Raw genomic sequence first — 7,928 nt, forward strand, 5'->3', positions numbered from 1 at the left:
CTAATCTATCAATCTACTACTCAATCTATCAATCAATCAATCTACCTACTAATCTACTAATCTATCACTCTCCTACTCCACTAATCAATCAATCTACCTACTAATCTACTAATCAATCTATCACTCTCCTACTCCACTAATCAATCAATCAATCAATCAATCACTCAATCTACTAATCTATCACTCTCCTACTCCACTAATCAATCAATCAATCTACCTACTAATCTATCACTCAATTTACTAATCAATCAATCAATCTACTAATCTATCACTCTCCTACTCCACTAATCAATCAATCAATCTACTACTCAATCTACCTACTAATCTATCACTCTCCTACTCCACTAATCAATCAATCAATCACTCAATCTACTAATCTATCACTCTCCTACTCCACTAATCAATCAATCAATCTACCTACTAATCTATCAATCTACTACTCAATCTACCTACTAATCTACTAATCTATCAATCTACTACTCAATCTATCAATCAATCAATCTACCTACTAATCTATCAATCTACTACTCAATCTACCTACTAATCTATCACTCTCCTACTCCACTAATCAATCAATCAATCTACTACTCAATCTACCTACTAATCTATCACTCTCCTACTCCACTAATCAATCAATCAATCTACTACTCAGTCTACCTACTAATCAACTACTCTCCTACTACACTAATCAATCTACCTACTAATCAATCAATCTACTACTCACTGTCCTAATCAATCTCTCCTACTACAATAAGCAATCTACTACTCAATCTACCTACTAATCTATCACTCTCCTACTCCACTAATCAATTAATCAATCTACTACTCAATCTACCTACTCCACTAATCAATCAATCTACTACTCAATCTACCTACTCCACTAATCAATCAATCTACTACTCAGTCTACCTACTAATCAACTACTCTCCTACTACACTAATCAATCTACTACTCACTGTCCTAATCAATCTCTCCTACTCAATCTACCTACTAATCAATCACTCTCCTACTACAATAAGCAATCTACTACTCAATCTAACTACTAATCTGTCACTCTCCTGCTCTACTAATTAATCAACCTACTAATCTATCACTCTACCAATCAACTACCCTACCACTCAGTCAATTAATCTACTACTCTACTAATCAAAGCAACAACCATTATCGATCTATTACCTGTTTGTCCTGATGTACTCTAAAGAAATAAAATGTGTTCCTACCTTCACCCTCAGTGGCTCCTGTTTTTCCTGTTGGTTGATCTGAAAAAGACAGAACATTGATTTTAAAGCTTGTTGTAATAAAAACATGTATCTTTTTAAGGGGTCTGTGCTGCTGAACACATAAATGTGGAAAAAACAAGTGGAAGAACTGAAGAATGAATGACCTAAGTAATAAAACACAGTAATACACAGTTGTCTACTGAGAGGAGGACAAAGACACTTCACACAGACAATGAAAATAATACTAATGCTAACGGCACCCATTAATGAATTAGCTTGCTAGCCTTACCTTGGTGTTGAGCATCCAGACAAGTTGAGTAATGATGATTGTGACAAAGCGAAGTGTTTCCGATCCGGTCTGATCAGTGACGGCAGCATGTCTGAAAAAAAGCGGAGGGAGAGAAGGAGTGAGTGAACAATTACTGCAAACTGTGGGTGTGAAGGCGGGCTCGGGGGCGGGGGGTTAACCCCCCGAGTTTCTGGAGATGTGAGGAGGGGGTTATGCTACAGTGAAGAATGAAAGACTGAGATTTTACTGAAATGTGAAAAATGAGTCAATTTCAAAATCAATTTAGCAAAAACATTTACCATATACATACATGTTTAAAGACAGTTTTAATGTGAATCAATGTGTTTTCAGAGTATATTTCTGCTACAGCTGTTGATGCTGAATGAACTGAATGACAGTATCTTTGGTCTAGAATGATGAGGAAGAGAGTAGAGTTTTGGAAGTCTGTAGTCATCTGAGAGAAAAGGACAGACTGTGTTTGTCTGAAACAGTAAATGTAGCAGCAGCTGACAAGTATCGTAGCGTAATAAGAGTTGAACAGAATATTGTCAGTGGTCTCAGTGACATTGACAAGTGGACTGACCGTCACAAACTAATAAACTACTAATGACTACTTCAATTTATAAGATGTATAACACGACTGATATTATGAAGATTAGCTGCAAGGACTAAAGCACAACACAAATAAACAATGCTACATTTACCTTGTTTATCATGTAACATCTCAGCAACATCTTCTGTGTTCTCCACGTCACTATCATCTACAGACAACAGGCAAAAAAGCAAAAAGACACAAAAAGTTGAGCATCAATGACAAGAAGCTAAAGTGAATGTCCAAGATCTACGATAACAAGAGAAAGCTAATGCTAACGCTAACGGTCGCGACTAATTAGCTAGCTCGCTAGCCTTACCTTGATGTTGAGTCCAGCCACAGTGTTGGACAGAAACACGTGGAGAGGTTGTTTTAACATCCAGAGTAGTCGAGTAAACAAAGTGACGACTCGCAAGTTGTTTGTTGTCTGTGTATTTTCAGAGTTTGTTTCTCCACCATTGTGTTCTGCTGTCAATGAGTGACGCTCGATGACGACAGACGCCAGCGACGCCGGCAGACGAAACGCTGATTGGTAGTGTGGTTGTGACGACACTGCCAGTCTGAAAAAAAGCAGAGAGAGAGGAGTGAGTGAGAGAGGGTCTGGTAGCTGAGCGGGGTTTGTATTGGGCCGTAGCGTTGGAGCCAGTCGGTCGAGAGACTGGTGGTTACCGGATCCTTGAAGAATGACAGACTGATATTTTACTAAAATGTGAAAAAGAAGACAACAGCTGCACAAACATATAGAAATATGAAGCTATGGTTCACTACTTCTAATTTAGCTGAAGCTATGTTCAGTCTTCAAAATGTGAGACTCATCCTGGAGATTGAACCAAAGACAGAGTAGAGCTAGGGCTGAGGTTGAGCTATATGAAAGCTCCATACATTAATTTAGTGTGACGCAGAGACATTTTCCAGAGACATAAAATGTTCGTTTTAAAGACAGTTTAAATGTGAATCAATGTGTTTTCAGTATATATTTCTGTTACAGCTGGTATGTTCAGTCCAGAATGATGAGAAACAGTTTAGATTTCACCTCCTCCTGTTAATCCTGTCTCTTCAGAGCAGATGACACTTGGTGACGTTGAGGTTTGGTCTAGCAGTCATCTGAGGAGAAAGGACAGATAATGTTTTGTTAGTGCTTTCGTTGTGTCCCCTGTGCTGTGGATCTGTTGCAGAGTATTGAGGCCTGTGAGGTTACTGGCTTATCAGGGTAACTTCAGGAGTAACTTGGTGACGTCAGGTGTAACTTGCCGGTTAACCTGTACTACGAAAGGTGGATAGGTTTTACCCGGGGTCTGTCGCCATGGTAATTTACAATACGTCTCTAAACTGCTAGGTTAACACAGTGTGTAGTGGGTGGTAGAAGTATGTGGACCAATAAATTGTGTTTTTTATGCTCCGCATTTTCCATTTTCAATTTCAGTTATTTTAATTTGTAATTTTTTTTCTCACAGTCAGCAGCAGAATTTAGCATCATTAGTGTCGCATATCATCGATTTGAATAATCCTTTAAATGGGGGTGGGGGGCATTATTGTCCTGAAAGACAATATAATGCGACAGGCTGTTGTAATTGAAGACTACATACCAAACATGCAGCATTAATGATGGGAAATATGAATATGTACCACTTTATAGAATGTTTATATTTCATCCGAGGTTCAGATTTCCACCGAGGTTGCAGCTGAGTGTTCCAGTGTTCCAGGCAGAACATCATTAACAGTGAGTAACAGCTCATTTTCAGACATGTGACCCACGTGTTGTCTGTAATCCAAGTATCCGAAAAATCATCACATATTTCCGTGTCTTTACATCTCATATTACAGCTTAAGAACCCAGAAAACACGTGACGAGTCTCCCTGGCTTTGTTGGCAGCCGCGGTTTTACATTGTGTTGCTAGAGTCTCTTTAAATTCCTCGTAAACCGACAGAATTAACGTGCGTTCTTCATCTAAGAGATACGGTGCATGCACGTTTTATGCACGCGCACTAACTCCGATTAAGTTGACACCGACTCAATTTACCGACATCTTAGCCAGCGTCGTAGTACCGTTAACACAGATCGAGCAGTCCGTTTGTCAACCCGACTTTCCTTGATAACCCGAGTTAATCAGAGTAGTTAAACTCCTTTGCAGTACAGGCTCTGATGTGTTCTTCTTATAATACAACTGTTTGACAAACACTCATCTTCCATTTAATACAGTTTTAATATGAATTTAAACTTTAAACTGGACTGTTCTGATTCTGACTGTGTCTGTTATTTTCAGTAGTAATCACATCTTATATTTGTGAAGAATTTTTTCAGTGATTACATTGTGCATGACATATTAGATTACAGTGAATAAAACTGAAAGAATTATGATTCCTGATCCAGAACGATGAGATTCATCTGATAAGAAAAGTCAGACGTGCAGAAGTGCAGAGCAGAAGCACTAAATAATAAATAAACCATCTGCCAAACAAAAACTATAAAATAAAAGTCAAATATCCCAATTCACTGGAAAATTTGAGTACAAATAAAAGTATAAACACTGATCCTAAAAAAAAAAAACTTTTGTTAAATGTGCCCGTATTTAGTGTTTTTATATGAGGTGATGCCTTACCTGTGTGTACCTGTGTGTGTGATTGTTGTCAGTTCTCAGACTTGAGGCCTGAGGGCTATACTACGAAGGGAGTTTAACCGACTGTGATTTATTTAACTCGGGGTTATCAAGGAAAGTCAGGGTTGACAAACGCTGGCTGCCTCAATCTGTGTTAAACGGTGGCTAAGATGTCACCTGAGTCGGCGTTAACTTAATCAGAGTCCCTGGATTTTGAGAAGTAAAACGTGATAATTTTTCGCATGCTTGGATTACAGTCAACACGTGGGTCACGTTTCTGAAAATGACCTGTTATTCACTGTTAATGAACACTCAGGCTGAATATGTATGAACGTAATGCTGTTAGATGAAATCTGAACCTGGATGAAATATGAGCACTCTAAAAAGTGGCACACATTCATATTTCCCATCATTAATACTGCATGCTTTGGTATGTAGTCTACAATTTCAACAGCCGGTCGGATTATATCGTCTTTCAGGACAATAATGCCCCCTACCCCCATTTAAAGGATTATTCAAATCGATAATATGCAACACTGATGATGCTCAATTCTGGCACTTCCACCCACTACATATTTTTATTTATTTATTGTCAGCCTCTCTCAGTCGTTGTGCCAATATCAACTGGTTATTCCACCTGTGGGGCAGTACTTAGGTAGATAACACAGAGTTAACCACTAACAAAAACTGCTCGGAGCACTTTAGAGATGCAGCGTAAATTACTATGGCAGCAGACCTCGGGTAAAACCTATTCATCTTTCGAGGTACGGGTTAATCAGGAAGTTACAACCGATGTCACTAAGTTACTCTTACATACTGCACATAGAAACCAAGGAAACACAACGTTGTTTAAAGCTTATAGAGAACAACAAGACCATAATTTAACACTTATGGAGATAAGGCTGTCTTGCCCATGAGCACTCATGATGAACAGATTTATTTTAGTGAGTTAAGTGAGGTTATCTAGTCTGGATATCACATATATGTCAAAGTCACAGTATCCCTGAATAGTAAAATAATTCTAATATCATTATCATTAAATCAGAATTTAAATAAATCTCATCATTGTTAATATATTATATTTTTTGATATATTAATATAATAGAAATCCATTGAATACATTGCATCGAATTCGTATATGATCCTACGTCACTATTTGGAGTTGCTATGGCAACAACTGACAGCTGCCATTAGCCAGAACACATCCCTGATGTTAGCTGGCTTCGCCAAATCGTCCGACCAGAAACATTCCATAAAATTACATTTCGGCAACCACCGGCTATCACCGTCATTACAGCCTTAAATCATATTAACAAGATTAGAAGAATGACGGCTTCAGTTACGGAGGAGCTACGATTGTCAGTTACAGCAGCACAACACAACGTTAACAAATCAGATGAAGACACATTTAGGTTAGTGAGTGTGAAAATATACATTAATATGCTATAGGCCAATATAACAATTACTGTATTTTAAATACTTTTTTCAATAGAAGGTAAATGCACTTTTTTTCCAATCGCTTCCATGTCACGTGACCCGGTGACTCTAAAACTAATGCCGAAATATATCACTACATTGGACAACTAACAACCAACTGGACACCCACATTTGTATTTCACTGCGTCCTTTTCTGGAAAAAAAAAGCATTTTTTCCAACAGGAACACACAAATCTTCACAGACAGTTACACCCTGCATAACACTGTGTTAGCCCGCGTTAGCTACCGTTGCTACCGTTGTTCAGTTACAGACGTACAGTTACTTTTACGTTACCTCAGTTATGTTGCCTTCAAGAAGTGGTCAGACAAGTGGTCACTGCTCACACCAGCGGGTTGGTTCCCCTTTACAGCCGTACTTTTACTTTTGGTGGGAGTCGATGGAAGTTTACTGTGGCTTCTCGGTTTAATCCATTAACAAACATTTAGAAGGAATCAGTGTTGCCAACTCTTCAGTAAGGAAAGTAGCCATTGGCTGTCCTAAAAGTCGCTGAAAGATGTCATCACCTAATTTGCATAATTTGCAATTTGTATGTAATTGTAATGGGCGCTGTAGGAGAAACAAAAAGTGGTTAAAAAACACTTAAAATATGTTTAGAACTACAAATGAACTCTCTTCTGTTGACTCTTGGTTTGTTTGTTTTTTGCCACTGAAATAGGTCATCACTTCTCAAAATAATTTCTTTGTCAGACCCACATTAAATAAATCAATTTTGTCCTGTATTGTTAAATGTTAGAATATTAAATTTGATCAAAAGATTGTTATGTGGGGTGGAATTGTTAGCTCTACATCCAACCCTCCTCCTTCATCCAGGCTTGGAACCCAAAAGAGACACTCTTGGGGTTTTTTTGTTTTGTTTAGGTTTTAACTTGACAACATTAATCTAAATGGGCCAAAAAGAGACTAATAGAAAAAACTAGAAAAACTTAGCAGACTTGGAAAGTCGCCAGATTTGAGGGTGTTCATCCTTCAATTTACCTCATGCACTTACAGTAGTTGAAGCAGTAATGGCAGAAAAAAACACACAGAATTCCACAAAGGCCCAAAACATAAGCAGCCTGAGTCTCTGCCACACACACACACACACACACACACACACTTAGTTAGGAGAAACTATAGCAACTTTAAATACTTGAGTATCACTGAGAAGTGGCTGCTTAGAAAATGTATTATTGTTCAATTTAAAAAAAAAAAAAAAGCCCAGCAGTTTTCTCATCCTCAGATAGATAGAACAGAAGACACCCACAGATGCTCATATAGTACACACTTCACTATCTATGAACTATGAATGAGATGTTCAATGTTATCTTGTCTTGCAGTTATTTTGTAATGAGAACTGTTAACTTCTTTATGAGGCCCTAAAGTGTTCAGTATTAAATCATCTTTTAAGACACTGAGAAATAAGTACTCAAATGAATAAACTGTGTAAAATATATAAATTAAATAATTTGTTTTATAACTAAAGAAAACATTCAAACTCAAGTCATTATTATAAATGTTATTTCATTATTCTTCATTCAATAATAGTGTCTACCTGTTAGCAAGCTCAACAGCTGCTACCAGATTTAGCCACTTAGCACCTAACAGTTAGCAACAATGTCAAAATAATTCAGAGTCAAACTGCTGTTGTAGATAAACACAGACACTGTGGCTAAACCTCTTTAGCTTTTAAGCCTTATCTTAACATGACTGCTTCCACTACCTGTCTATCTAGCTTACTAGCTAGTATAATAAT

The 7,928-nt window shown here is 37.7% G+C and overlaps 1 protein-coding gene and 1 long non-coding RNA gene across 51 annotated transcripts in view; one reads left to right on the forward strand and one right to left on the reverse strand.

The window, feature by feature from the left end:
- Positions 1–1,225, forward strand: part of ift74 (intraflagellar transport 74) — a 23,751-nt gene extending 22,526 nt beyond the window's left edge. Inside the window, 1 exon segment of the mRNA XM_018673631.2 lies at positions 653–1,225. The gene's annotated coding sequence lies outside the window, so the exon portion shown is untranslated.
- The window catches only part of LOC108881557 (uncharacterized), a 7,941-nt gene extending 4,367 nt beyond the window's left edge, over positions 1–3,574 (reverse strand). For 3 of the 50 annotated variants that reach the window (XR_007809282.1, XR_007809281.1, XR_007809287.1), the window contains exons 1-6: positions 3,135–3,569; positions 2,421–2,661; positions 2,214–2,270; positions 1,510–1,600; positions 506–1,259; positions 318–417 (exon numbers count right to left, since the gene is read on the reverse strand). This is a non-coding gene — a long non-coding RNA (uncharacterized LOC108881557). Of the gene's footprint in view, positions 1–45; positions 106–164; positions 458–505; positions 1,260–1,509; positions 1,601–2,213; positions 2,271–2,420; positions 2,662–3,134 lie in introns of all 50 variants that reach the window. The other 47 variants (XR_007809269.1, XR_007809267.1, XR_007809262.1 and 44 more) reach the window with 43 other exon arrangements.
- Between the last annotated feature and the right edge of the window lie 4,354 nt (positions 3,575–7,928).

This window comes from Lates calcarifer, linkage group LG24, assembly GCF_001640805.2.
Source record: "Lates calcarifer isolate ASB-BC8 linkage group LG24, TLL_Latcal_v3, whole genome shotgun sequence".
NCBI classification, from domain to species: Eukaryota; Metazoa; Chordata; class Actinopteri; family Centropomidae; genus Lates; species Lates calcarifer.